The sequence below is a fragment of the Vidua chalybeata genome, chromosome 5, assembly GCF_026979565.1.
Source record: "Vidua chalybeata isolate OUT-0048 chromosome 5, bVidCha1 merged haplotype, whole genome shotgun sequence".
Classification (NCBI taxonomy): domain Eukaryota; kingdom Metazoa; phylum Chordata; class Aves; order Passeriformes; family Viduidae; genus Vidua; species Vidua chalybeata.
Window position 1 is genome coordinate 46,285,966 of NC_071534.1, and position 14,924 is coordinate 46,300,889.

Below are 14,924 nucleotides of genomic sequence, written 5' to 3' on the forward strand. Positions count from 1 at the left end.
TCCAGGCTGAACAACCCCAGCTCTCTCTGCCTGTCTTTGTAGGAGAGGTGCTCCAGCCCTCTATCCATATTCATGGCCCTCCTCTGGACCCACTCTAACAGGTCTGTTAGACCCCAGAGCTGGCTGCAGCACTTCAGGTGGGGTCTCGGCAGAGCAGAGAAGAACATCTGAATCCCCTCCCTTGACCTGCTGCCCAGCATGCTTTTGATGCAGCCCAGGATGCATTTGGCCTTCTGGGCTCTGAGCACACACTGCTGGCTCATCTCAGATTTTTAGCCACGAGAATCCCAAGTGCTTCTCTTTTGGGCCGCTCTGAATATCTTCTCTCAATCTGTACAGGGTAGTAATTTTTCTTAAATTATATCCAGAATATATGTTGAGGTAAATGGTTACTTTAAACATTTAAGTTCTACTATGATTCTGGAAAAAAAGAAAGTAAACATCACTTTGCTTCTAGAGTAGATAAAAAATGTAAGAGCACTTCCACCCTTCATAAGAAAGGTTTTAGATTATTACATTAAGCACTGTCAACTCTAAGAGAACAATTTTTCCCTGGAAAGAATTTGTAGAAAAAGAGACTGGCATTTATTCCTCCATAAGATAAAGGCACACTCATATCTTACAGAAATATTGGCACAGATTAACAAATCCAGACAGGACAGATCTTTAACAAGGCTCATCTCTATCACAATTCCTCTTTTTAAAGTACAAAGGCCCTGCTTAATTTTATCAATCATTTCAATCATCATGAGCACAAACAAGTCCAGTACAAAAAAAAAAAAAATGACTGTACTATATGTATATTGACACAGCAAGAAATGCTAGACACATTGGAAAAAAATTCACTACAACTGGTTTTGAAAACTATCACATAGCTGTTTATTCTCTGTATGGAGAGAAATGGAGACAGTTTAATGATAAAAAAAGATCTCCAAGCTCTTCTTCCAGGAGTTTTAGAAGCATTCATTAAAATTAACTGAGAAGCCTGAGTCTTTGTAGCTTGCAGTAATTATTTCTTTTCACTAGCTTGCTTTTATGAGTTAAAGTGTTTTTGATTAACATTACATTCATTAATATTAAAAAAAAATCTATTTAGGCAGGAATGAAATTGTCTGCTAATTACAGAAAGCTGCCAATTAAATTATAACATTTCATCAAAACTACTTGTTAAAATAATATATCTACTTGAAGTTACACCAGTAATTTTTTTCCAAGGATCGGTTTTTACTATATATTTATATCTATGAATTATTATAAATAATCAATTGCTTATGAAAATAAAAGTACTAGGGATTGCATCTATGGAAAAAAGACAAGTTCTTCTCTCTTTTTCTCTGGTTTAGGTAAGGTCATGTATCTTCATTAGTATGACTTCAGGTTGACATTAAAGAACGATATTCACTCCACTACCTCCACACCCAAATGCATTGAGACTAGCTGAAAACTGTCACAGTCTTTGGTGTAATGTGAAACATGGAAAGATGACCACTTCTCACAAGGGTGAGACAGGCCCTTGGAAATCTTTTTTGTCCTCATGTGCCAGACATCCTTGAGGCTTGACAAAGGCACTAACTTCCCAAACTCCCGCTAGTCCAGGATAGCAGTCTTCCATTGTTTACACTGCATGACACAAAAAAACCTCAGCCCACATACATGTGTATTGTCTAGTCAAGGATGCAGCAAATTCATACTGAAGACAAGTGTGGTCATTTTAAGGCATAAAAACTGGGTATGAATGAGGGTGGAGACCTCAAGGCCACAATAATGGCCATTACTTCTATCACAATGGAGCCTGAAGTCCTTGGGACTTCAGCATGCTAGGTACTAAATATATTTCATGACAGCTTTTAAGCCACCACTATTGATATCCTCTAGGAACTCTAAAAACTATTACATGAAAATAATATGCTATACTTAATTTGAAGCCTTCTCCATTTTTTCATCAAATGATATAGCAAACTATTTTCTTAGTACGTGCAGGTATTAGGAAAAACTGTCTTTGCACTACCTTCCAAGCTGGTACCAAGAGGGCTTCAGGGATGAGAGGTACATGTATGTCTCAGCACTTGCCAGAAACTTCAGAGAAGCAACAGGAGTCTGTCTCCATCAGACTTGGGCTTCTGTACATGCACCAGAGGGATGAGAGTATGTGGATGAAAAATAACCAAACAGGTTAGAACAAGGAGTCCTGGACAGGCATCTGTCCATTAGTCTGTTCTCACTTCCTCTCCTGAAGCTCTGGCCTGAGATGGTTCTGCTTTTGTAATTCCAAGCTTTGACTTCCTCAAATCAGTCTCATTGTCTTCTCATCACCAGCTCTCTCTACAGCAACCTGCTGCAAGGCACGCAGGAAGAGCTTGAAGAGGAGAGTTGGAAACAAGGGCATAAGTTGGGAATCAACCAAGGAAGATGTTAAAAAAGAGCTGAGCACACTTGCTTAGCTCAGGCTGCAAAAGGCAGTAGCAATCCAGGACATCAGCAGAACACAACATACCTGCACAGAGCACAAACCAGAGCACCCACATTCTCAGCCTGGCAGTGCCAGCTGCACATAATCTCATCCCCATTGCCCCCTACTTCAAAACAGCTAATAATGAGGCTTCTGATAAACCACAAACAGGTGACTTTCCTAATTCAATTATCATCCCACATCCATGGGCTTAAGCAGAGTTAGAAAAGAGCCAAAGGCAGAAAGCTCCTCTATAGTCAGTCCTTCCCCACAAATCACAGAACAGAAGTAGTTCTGCTGCCCCCAAGTCTTCTTTTTTAAATACTTTCCCTGACATTTTCAAGCTCCCATTCTTATGTGTCTGTACTCTGGCTTCATCCTACCAAATTCAGGTTTTTTCCACCATTTTTTCTCTTCTGTCTGTTGCTGCTTTGCATGTCCAAACTATGTGCAGAGTATAACAAAGTAATGGAGGTAGCTAATAAAAAAGTCTCAAGGGAGGTGAAACACCTGAACTTCAACAGTGGTGGACTTCAAGGGCTCCTTTTATCTATCACTTTCAGAAATAACTGTTTCATGTTAGAAATAACTGTTGAGTGTTACTCAAAACCAATAGACTTTTTGTGTTCCTGTAACTACAGGGAAAAATCTCTAATTTCCAAGTCAAATGGAAGAACTAACAGGTTTTTCATATAAATGCTTAAAAACACAGAATCTCAGTGCTATCTGAAACACAGGGTAGTGTTAGCACCTTAAAAAAAAAACAACAAGGAAAACACGCAATTAAAAATTATTTAAAGTAAACTATTACTCCTACAAAAGCAGGTGCTTCTGCACGGGATATATACCTCATTGAACCTATAAAGGATTTATAAGATTACCATAACAAATCCAAAAATATATGGAAGTACTGTCAGGAAATAATTCTGGTCTTGCTGAAAATGTTAATTCCAATCCTGCGTTACTGATACAATCAAAATCTTCGTATCAAGCAGAAAAATCATTAGGATATAAACACATTTTAAAAATACCATAGAATAAGTGGACATTTTTGAAGAAATTCCAATTTTACCTTGTCCATTTTTCCTTACCATCTGCTTGCTCCCCTCCCAGCAGCTGACAAGCTTCTAGTCTGACTGATAGCAATAGGGAATCAAAGTTTGGTTCCTTTTAGGAACTAGAGATCTGTCTGTCATGAAGTCTGCCTTTATTAACAAAGCCTTTCTAGATCCACACATTATAGAAGCTTAAATACTGACCCAAAAATCAATGACCTGACAGCACCATTTCCTTTTGCAATAAGTATTTCCAAACACATCAGCCCTTCTTCCCTCTGAGATGGTTTGACCCTGGCTGAAGGCCAAGTGCCCACCTAAGCCACTATCATTCCCCTTCTCAGCTGGACAGTGCAGAGAAAATAGAACAAAAGGTCAGAGTAAGGACACGGAGAGATCACTCACCAATTACCATCATGGGCAAAACAAACTTGACTAGGGGAAAAATTAATTTATTACCAATCAAATCAGAGTAGGATAATGAGAAACAAAACTAAATATTAAACACCTTCCTCCTCACTCTTCCCAGGCTCAATTTCACTCTCAATTTTCTCTATCCATTCCCCCAGCAACTTATGAAGACTGGGAAAGGAGGTTGCAGTCAGTTCATCACATGTTGTCTCTGCTGTTCCTTGCTCCTTGGGGAGAAGACCCTCACACACTTCCCCTGTTCCAGCATGGGGGTCCCTTCCACAGGAGACAGTCCTTCACAAACTTCTTCTGCTGCAAGAGGCTACAACTCTTCACCAACTGCTCCAGTGTGGGTCCCTTCCATAGGGTGCAGCCCTTCAGGAACACACTGCTTCAGCATGGGGCCCCCACAGCATCTCAAATCCAGCCAGCAAATGTGCTCCAGCTCCTCTCTTCACAGGGTCACAAGTCATGCCAGAAGCCTTGTGAAGCCATGCTCCCACATGGGCTTCCCACAGGGTCACAGCCACCTTTGGTCATCCCCCTGCTCTGGCAGGGGTTCCTCCATGGGCTGCAGGTGGATCTCTGCTCCACTGTGGACCTCCATGGGCTGCAGGAGAACAGTCTGACTCACCAGGGTCTGCACCATGGTCTGCATGCTGTGGCACCTGGGGCAGCCCTCCTCCACTGCCCCTGGAGGCTGCAGAGCTATTCCTCTCACATAATAGCTCTCCTCTCTCTGGCTACAGCTGCTGCCATGTAGCAACTTTTCCAGTGTTAAACACATGACCCCAGCAGTACTACCACCATCACTGGTGGGCTCAGCCTTGGCCAGCAGTGGGTTTGTCTTGGAGCTGCCTGGCATTGGCTCTATCAGACATGGCAGGAGATCTGGCAGCATATAAAAGATCCACCTCTGTACCGCAAGGAAAACCTGACCACGCAAACTCAACCCACCCTGCCCTCAACAAAATGTTGGCCATTCACACTGAAGACAATCTGTCACAGCAAAACTAATTCACTGATGATTTTTTCATGCACTGAAGACTTTTCTGGGTCTTGAGAACAGCTTGAGAACCAAGACCACTCTTTCTCCAGACTACACAAAAATTATCAGTAGCTCATGTATAGCACATTCACATCATAGTTTATGTGGCATAACAAAGTCAGCTGTCAAATCTTTAAGCCAGGATAAGTCTCAGTCTCTTTCTCCAGTGGCACTGTCTGGAGAACAGAAAAGAGAACATTGACCCTGTTTCTTCTTTCAATAACCTAACAAGGTAGGGCATAAAAATGGTCACATCTCAAACCCAGCTGTTACTACACCTAATTGCTTTTGACATTGATAGCATCTCTTACCCAAATACCTGGCTGAAATGGTTAAAAGAAAATAAGACAAAACAGACATTGCATCACAGAATTTCCAGATCTGTGCATTTATTTTGAGAAACAAAGCCTTAAATTTAGCCACCAAAACATAACTTACTTTTATGTTGATCACTTACAAATTGAAAACAAAATGTTAGTTTTCATCTTTACCTTTTTAAACTCTTCCTAGCATATATATATTGAAGTCTATCCAGGATAAAGCCCAAGTATGGTGAACACACAGCCAGTAAAAAAAACAAGTAAATCTCTAGAGAGCTTGGATGCTCTACCAACACTCTCCAAGATATACCAAGACAAGCTGTTGTTCGTTATCTTAATCCAGATAATACTACTTCAGACTTGCAGTGGCACATTGCTGGCATATAGCAATCCAACTTGTCTGGACACCATTGTGAACAGAAAAACAATCTACATTTGACACAAAAATGGTTTTCCTTAACCTATCTTTATAATATACAGTATTTTACCACTTGGGAAGCAAAAATTCTATAAACAGGATGCACAAAAATCTTCCCCTGTATCAGATGACACCAAGCCAGACATTTATCCCTATACCGAATGCTCACAAGTAACTAAACAAAGTTGCTTCCATGTGTATTGTTTAATTACACTATCTTTCTAATATGCTGAAAGCAGAATACTAGATACTAATTGGTAGATGTTGAACTGGTTTGTATTTTGTTGTAGGAATCTTTTGTGGAGTTTTGGTTTGGATTTGCTTTTGATTTAGTGGGTTTTTTTGTTTGTTTGGGGTTTGTTTGTTTGTTAGGTTTTTTTACAAAGTTTTATCATGTTGCTTTTTTTTGTCCATGGTAGATTCTTTTACAAAGAAGGGCAGGAAAGCAAAGAAATGAATGAACACTGTCTCTGACATTCATCTTTGGTACCCAAGAGATAAAAAACCAAAAGAGAATATAAATATTTACTGTAGAAAGCTTAAGAGTGGGAGCTCAATTATTCAATTTTGGTTAAATAAATTATCAAAACCAGTAAGATATGCTCAAAGAATTCTTAATATTTCTGTTGAAGCCTCTATAGCATGACAGCTTAGAGGAAGTTAAGTTTCTTGACAACAGTGACTCAACTGGGACCCTCACGACAATCCTCTAGGATGTCAGAGGGACCTGCAGCCATTACAATGGCAATCCAGCAGACTTACCAGCCCCACACCTACACAGAGCTCATGCAGACCCTCCATATCTCACAGTAGAGTCTGCATAACCACATCCTAATGCCAGATAACCCAATCCTAACACACTAGATACCTTCTGAAATGGTAGAACATGTAGGCTTTCCAACCCAGGCTCTGTGCCTCCCAGACCAAAGTTCCCACTTCAGCATTGCCAAGTTACCAATCTGTCTAACAAGTAATACTGCCAGATTACAAAAATCACACTCATCCAGACAAATGCTGCAAGTGTGTACATAGCTGACTATATTTAGATCAGATTCACAGCCAGTGCCTGCTCAGTCCACTCTTTTCTCCTGCCTAAACCACCAGCAGTCCAGGTAGTCAAGCCATCTTTTGACAAATGACTTCAATTGTAGGTATTACAGAATGTAATGGAAACAAACACCAAAATAAAAGTGAGAGTTCATCAAGCATTTTCACAGCTTCTGCAGTACCTTCCCATTTCACCCTATCCACTCCACTAGACCGAGTCTGTGGGAACACCAAATGCAGCCTTCAGATGCAACAGAAAAAAACAGGAGACAACTTTTTTCCATGACTGATGCATTTTTAAAGTGCAGGATGAAAACAACCCATTGGCATTTATACTGAAACCAGAAGTAATTTATGATTTTTCTAGTTTAAAATTTAGTGCACCCAATTCACTGCATCATGGTTAATCTCTTGACAAAAAAGGTACAAAAACTTTAGAAACCAACAGCAGCATTTAACACAGTGAGAAGCCATAGAACAGCCACCCATTTTCCCTCTAGTTTTCATCAACTAACCACAGATGTAACTCCTGAACTATCTCAGCTATGTCAGATGAAACAAATACACAAGCTTTCAGTCAGCAGTGCTAGCCTGCTTTTCAGTGTGCTGCTTTACTGAGGTCATGTAATTTGGATGTAGCCAATGAGCAGATCAGTAGATGTGGCAATGTAACTCACTACTGAAGATTCCCCATTCAGCACTCCAGTTATATTGGGCTGTTAAGGGATTAGTTTCAAAAGCATTTACCATTAGATTGCAAAGATATATTTATGACCAGTGTTTCCTTTTTTTTTCAGTTTTGTATATTGAAAAGACATGACCAAAGACAAATACTTTAAGCTGCTTGTTTCAACAGTTAAAGGAATATCCACACACTCCAACAGCACATCAGCACTACCTGGATGTTTTCCACTGAGGACAACCACCAAGCTCATGCAGAGAAGGAGAGCTACAGTGAGACTGAGCACAGCTATACGGCTGCCACTGAGTCTTGCAGTCCAAAGTGTAGGAGCATGGTTGGGGAAAGCAAGCACAGAGGTGCAGAAGGCATCATCCTCTGTTCTTTTCCAACAAGCCCATGCTTGAATGGCTGATGAAGATTCAAATGACTACAAGAGTCACAAAGACACCCAAATGGTCTACAGTACAGACCTTATCCACATGATTTGATTTCTTTTTATGAAAGGCAATGATGAGATGCCAGAAAATGAACAAAACCTGCATTTGCAAAGGGAATGGAAAAACAGAAGCAGGTGGTCAAGTAGCTAAGCTGGCAGAGCATTTGGATGGTAGCCGAATGGCCTGAATTCGGTCTTCAGTAAGGTCACCAGCGTCTTCCACTACACACAGCTGCATTACTTGAAAATTTAAATCATATTTGTGATAAGAAAATAGAAAGCACTTTCAAACACATATTTAGGATTTCAGAAGCTAACTATGTAAGAACAGACATTTAAAACATTCAACTACAATTATTTATTATGAAACATTTATTATTTTCAATAAAAAGGCCATCAGACAAACACACTATAGGCATTCATCACACTTCTGCTGCACAATTCATGATGACACAGACTCAACTCCTATCACTCTCTGTCACAGCCCTTTGTGATCATATTTTGAGCAGTACTGGTACACATGTACTCACACATGCTTGCCGTGTTTTCTAACCAAGAGTGCCTGCCAGCAGACTGAAGGCTCTCTCTACAAAGAAGCCTGTTAAAACAAAAAAAAAAAAAAAAAAAAAAAAAAAAACAAAACAAAAAAAAATCCTGCAGTCAACCTTACTTTAAAGAAGAAAATAAATCAGTCACTCATCACTTCCTACACTTCTGAACAATAGATACTCTTCATTTTATTTAATAAATAGTATTTTTTAGCACACAAGTTCTACTAGTCTGTATTTTAGTGAGGTGAATTGAGGTGACACAAAACAGGGAATGCTAGTGTATTGTACAGCAAACAAAGCATTTCTTTTAAAGCCAAGTGAACATGTCATTTAATCAAGATAACTTTCAAGTGGCAAAACCATACTTACAAATGAATTCAAACTTGATTCCCAGCAGACACAGGACACTGACAGAATCCACTTCTTTGGTAAAAAAGCATGAACATCTTACAGATCAGATTCTTGTCTAATTCTTTTAACATTCTGCAGTGTCTAATTCTTTCAGCATCTACCACTATCTGTCATTTGTAGGTCACACAGTGACTGAATCCTCAAGTTGCAGCTGAATGCCACCTATTCCTAGCAAATTCACCAGCACCTCAGTGGCTAATACAGCAAATAGCATTACCCCATGAGCTCTCAAGTCAATTGCTTCTTTGGTCACAATTAAGTATTGAGTCAAAAGTTTCCAAGCAGCCTTCTGGAAATGAGAAACTGTATATTTTCAGGAACAGTTCATTCACATAGCAGGGAGCCTGTGCCAGAGGACGAGGACTTTTGATGAGCCCAAAGCTCATTAGCAACATTCAAGAATCTCTCGGAGTCATTATCTAGCAAACTAAAACCTGCATGACCTACAAACTAAGATAAAGACAACTGATTACAGAAAGCTCAGATCTGAGGTCCTTACCTTACACCACACAGCTTACATGATTCCATGAAAATTCAAGCTGAATCAAGCCCTGCAAAATCTTGACAAGGTCTTGTTTCTGAAGTTTACTTTAGTAAGATCCAGTTAGCACCAGAAGTATATGGTTTCCAAACCATAATCCCTGACAGCACATCATCCAGAAACACTTCCCAGATCTGCTTCCCCCATTGTCTTTATTCTGCAAGTTTTGCAGCAAACCTTAATTACAACTTCCCTGCTGAAAAGGCAGGCAGCAGATGTCATAAAACAGGCCATCAGTGGAGCATAAAAAAGTTTGTAAGAAACTTTCCCACACTCTCATATATTTTTTCTGCTTTTCACTGTAATCATAACTGCTCCTTACTCTGTGCCTGACTACCAGCCTTTTCCTCTGCAAGTTCCTTAATAAACCCTTATAAAACATGTCAGTTCTGACCTCTCTGCCCCTGCCTGTCATTTCACTTGCACTCCATAATCCCTCATCCAGTCTCTTCTGAAATCCAGTACCTTCAATTCTCTACTGGGTCTGCCAAGCCTAAATTTGCAGGCACATGTGTCCAAGTCTCCATTTCCAATTGATACTGCTACAATAACCTGCATCCATATTTACCAAAAAAGCCCCTCTAAAAAATACAAATAAAATACATACTTAACATAAGTGTTTTCAGGTCACATACTTCATGAATTATAGAAGTTCACCTTTGCAAGGTTAACATGCAAAAGGTTTCTAGGCAAAAAACAGTTTGCAAGTAACCACAAAAGAATTCGCATTAGGTCTTTGTCAATATATCCACACAACTGTGCAGGTAAATTTCTTTTTCATATTATGAGAAACTTAAGCTAATTTTGCCTGAAATGGACAGAATTGTACAGAAAGTACAAAAAAAATATTTGGGAGAAGCACATGGGTAAATTAAGCAGGGGGAAGGGTAGAAGTTCTGCTTCTAAGTCATTATCAGAGGAGACGTTAAAAGAGCCAAGTGCCAGCAAAGCCTGCCAAGTGCTATTCGCCCACACACGCACAAGTGTATAATGCTGCCTTGAAGAGAGCTTGACATGAGATTACAAAGCAAATTCTCTGAAATCCTGCTCCATCTCTAAGCTTGGGGAATTCGAGGTATTTAAATCAGGTATGCTACACTGTTTGTGTGCTGCAAGGTTTCACAGTAGCAGTGTCAGCGTTTCAGTGCTGTATCTGAAGCCCCAGCATACCTCTCACCTCCCCAGGGCCCCCATGACATACCACAGGCTGCAGGAATGCCTCATATGTTCATTAAGTCAACATCCATATGGAACACAAATTTCTTTGTAGCTAGTACAAAATAACTAATACTAGGAAAAAGTAAAAGTATTTTATGGCTGAACTACACACTGAATTTCTGGAGGTAAAGTCCTCTAGAGAAGAAGAAAAATGACTGCATCATGGAATTACCCAGTATCCAACCTTTGTAACTAAAAAGAAGCAAAACCAGACCTGCCCAAACAGCTTTCCTATTAAATATAGATCTGAGGAGACAAAGCTATTCCTTTCAAAACCACTTTCATATTTCATCATAAAGTTGTCTTTGTATCTAATCTTCCATAAATATATCACCCACCAAACACTTCCTTTTGCAAACCAATAGGGTAGAGTTGTTTAAAAAAAAAAAACAAAAAAATTACATGCATACAGATGAAAAGGGTTATCTAAACTGTCTTTGCAAAAAGCAATAGGAACACCAATGCCTGATAACAACTATTTGCCCCTAAAATTTTAAAGGTACTTCAACAAATCAAGACTTCATGAGAAAAGTAAATATTGACATTTTCAGACAAGTTCCATATTTTAAGATCACAATAAAGAACTCTTTATAAACAGAACCCTGGATATGAGCCAAACAACAATTATCATACATATGATAGCTCCTTTTTTCTCCTCCTCACCTCCTAGTTCATTGTGATAGAGCTGAACAGCAGGGACACATAAATTCAAAACCTTGTGTGACAACTGGTCAAAAACACACTTGGTAATTGAAGTATCACAAGCAAGATGACAATTTGAGGAAACTGAGAAAAAAATACATCTACAATTTATGTATCACATTCCAGTTCCTATTCTCATATATTTCTGTACATTAAACACACCCATTCCTAGAGGGTGTTTTAGATTTTAAAAATGTGTTGAACACAGTAAAAGTCAGTTCATAACTAGACTAATTTAGAAGGGAGAAGATACTCAAGAAAATGCCTCCAGCATGATGTTACATATGTGATGCCCCAGCTTTACAGCTACCATACCAGAAAAGTCATAAGGATGCTGTTTCGTATTTAACAGACACTGAGAAATCTGGTACCCCATAGATCATAGCCAAATCAAACAATTCCTCCTGGCCTGAAGGTTCTCATTATGTATCCAAAACTTATTTTAGTACAAAACAAACAATGCATAATTAACCAAAGAGTATTTTCTCTAAGCTTGAGTTGTAGTTTTCAGACCTAAAAAACTGGCAGACAGAGGAGAGACAAATGAGCTCGGCGACAGCGGATAAGAGCCAGAAGGGAACATGACTCTGGCGGTGCAGAATGCTCAGGCACTCCACTGATGGCTTCCAGGAGAGCTAACACAGATAGCCACAACAAAGAAGAAATGGGACTAGTGGACATAATTGGAAGGAGAAACTGCTAAGACCTCTTCCTCAAATTTATTCCCAAATCTGTGCTGACTGAAGAGGCAATGGCAATGCTTAAGAGCCATCATCTTGGAGAAGCAGCAGTTTCCATTTAAGTTCTCATAACAACCACATTATTATTATTATTATTATTGTATGTCATTATTATAAAATATTTATTATAAAGTATTTGTATAACATCAAATATTTTATTGTGAAAATGTCAAATATAAAATAGTTCTATTATATCAGGCAGAACTGTTCATTTTTTCTTTTCTGTATTTTGATTTTGAAAGTACTTAATGTTTACCTGTTTAAGTTCTCAATGTAGCAGTAGGACGACATTAGAAGTATGACATTTGTGCTCATTTTATTTTACTGTGTTATTAACATCTGACAGGACTCCTGATGTATATTTACCAGTTCTCAGTTCTTTCACTTTCTATCTTTTTCTGTAAGTTTTGCTCCATAGCATAATTTGACTAATTTTACATCCAGAAAATTGAAATTACACCTTTAGAGTTTTTATTTTCTGATCTTGTGATACTCAAACTATTTTAGCAGCCTGCTAAGGGCTCACAAAAATCAATCTCAGCTTCATGTCCAAAAAGTGTGCTTGGACAGTTCTGCTTGTTGCAAGGAAGACAAAATTTGGGATTTCCAAAACAGGCAATTGCTCACAAAGTAGCCTCCGGAACAAGAAAGCACTTACCGTACTTGGCAGTAACTTAAAATGTGTAAGAGTTTTATAACTAACAGTGGGTTGTGCATAAAAAAAGCACAGATGAATCCAGACCAAACAGCTGGATAAGATGACATACAGTTTATCAGTTTATTTGCTCCTGCCCCATGAAAAGTGTGATATATTCTTGATAGGCCAACTAAATATCTCATTAGGCTGTAGCTTTCTGTTACACCTCATCTGACACGCCTGCAGGCACAAGCAGAGCACAGTGGTCCTGCCATCCTCTGTACTCCCAGCTGCACCCTCCCTCACTTCCCCCCCACGCTGGCACACTTATTTTGGCAGACAATCCAAACTCAGCTAGAGGTGCTGATGCAGTGTAAATACCTCCCTGCCAAAAAAGTGATTAGTTTTCAGCCAGATCAGCTCTCTCAATTGCTCATCAGAGAAGCTGTTACAAAGGCATGGGGGAAGCACATGGCCAGAGCTGGGTGACCCCCAGAGCTGACCTGGCCATGGTCATGCTGGTCCCCAGACAATTACATTCTGCTCAACAAAGTCTTACCACACACATATCATCAACTGAGTTTCCTGGATTACTTTAACATTTGGTAGTGTAGCTGTGCATATTCATATCCTACACAAAACCTGCTATTTGTAGTCTGCAGAGTGTTTTTTAAGACTTTGCATAAGGTACATAAAAACATAAATGGTATTTGACAGAGGTCATTAACAAGCCAAACTTACGGTGGCTCTGCAAACAATAAATTAATTTCACAGACTAAGCAAAAGATCCTAACTTGCTAGTTTAAGAGTCCATTCAATTAAATAGGTTTATTCTGGACCTTTGCCTCTTTGAAAAGAGGCACCTCCTCATTAGTCCAGTCCCTTTCCACTTGGTCACTATTTTGCTGGGGAACTCAAAAAGAGGCAAAGCACACTGATAAAGACCACAGATTTCTATCAGCTGTACAACTATATTTGCATGTCAGTTATGATGCTGTTAACTGGCTGCTCAAAAAGAGCTAGAGGCAATATTTATCAATATATATCCAAACATATCTTTGTAAGAATCATGATGAAAACCAATGCAATTTTTCTAGTATTGCAGCTGCACTTTTCCTATTTACTATGTTACATTTTTCAGATTAGATTAGGAAAGCAGGGACCAACATAATTTGTGCCTGCTCAACAGATATACTTTATCTCAGCCATTAAAACTGGTGCCATTTAATACATCTATTAAATATACATTTTTAGAGGCACTGCTATTCAAGACCCAGCCAATTTGGCAGAACCATTCTTTGCAGAAGTGAAACAAAGAAATACTTTCCTTTGCATGCAAACACATTAAAGATCAACAGTTTTCAGTCTTAAAGGTTTCCCCAGGAATTTTCTAATGTAAACAAGCAAGAGTACACTTAAGCTTGAAGATACAAAAGCAATAGATTCAGTCCAACACTGAACAACAGAGAGGTAGCAACAGCAAGACTGACACCACTCTTCCTTCATGCCACCAGGAAGCCAAGGCTTTTCATCAAGAGAGCAAGTTCTATGAATTGCTTCTTGAAGCACATTATAATTGCTCAGGTTGAGATAAAGCTACTATTTAGATTTAAAAAAAAATAAACCAGTAAAACAATAATGTTTTCTAGAAGCAACCACTGACAGCAGCTTAAAAGAAGTAACACTGCAGGCAGTTATGGAATAAGTGATTTGCATGTCACCATGCCTGAGGCTGGAGAATCCATTACCTCAGATTCCTCAGAATATTGCTTACCATGTTACATTTCCAAACACTATCTCCAAAGAAGATTAAACTCGAAAACCAACAGCTGTCTCACATGCAAGAATATCACACATTTGCCTGGAAAAACACATAGTATTCTGCTATTTTACATATTTTTCAGCATCTCTTACAATGCTTTTTAAATTAATTGGTGGAAAGAAATTGTCTCTGGATAATTAAATCATTACAAAAAGCCTAACTTGTCTGTTGTCTTTTCCACATATAAGTCTTTTGTCTTTCAATTCAATCTGAAAAAAATAATCAAAATTTAAGCAATTGAATTGAGCTTTCCAGTAATGGAAACAACCAAAGAAACTGTAATTTGACATACTTACTATTACCACTGGCATATTTCACCATGACAAATCAAATGGCAAAATATATGCAGGCAGATATGTCTGCCCTTATTTCACCTATTTAACCTGGCAGGCAATAGGAATAAGCCCATTTGTTCAACACAGCTGAGAACTTAGAA

The 14,924-nt window shown here is 38.9% G+C and overlaps 1 protein-coding gene across 1 annotated transcript in view; it reads right to left on the reverse strand.

The window, feature by feature from the left end:
• DOCK4 (dedicator of cytokinesis 4) overlaps nucleotides 1-14,924 on the reverse strand; it is a 218,982-nt gene that overhangs the window by 194,824 nt on the left and 9,234 nt on the right. The window lies entirely within an intron of this gene.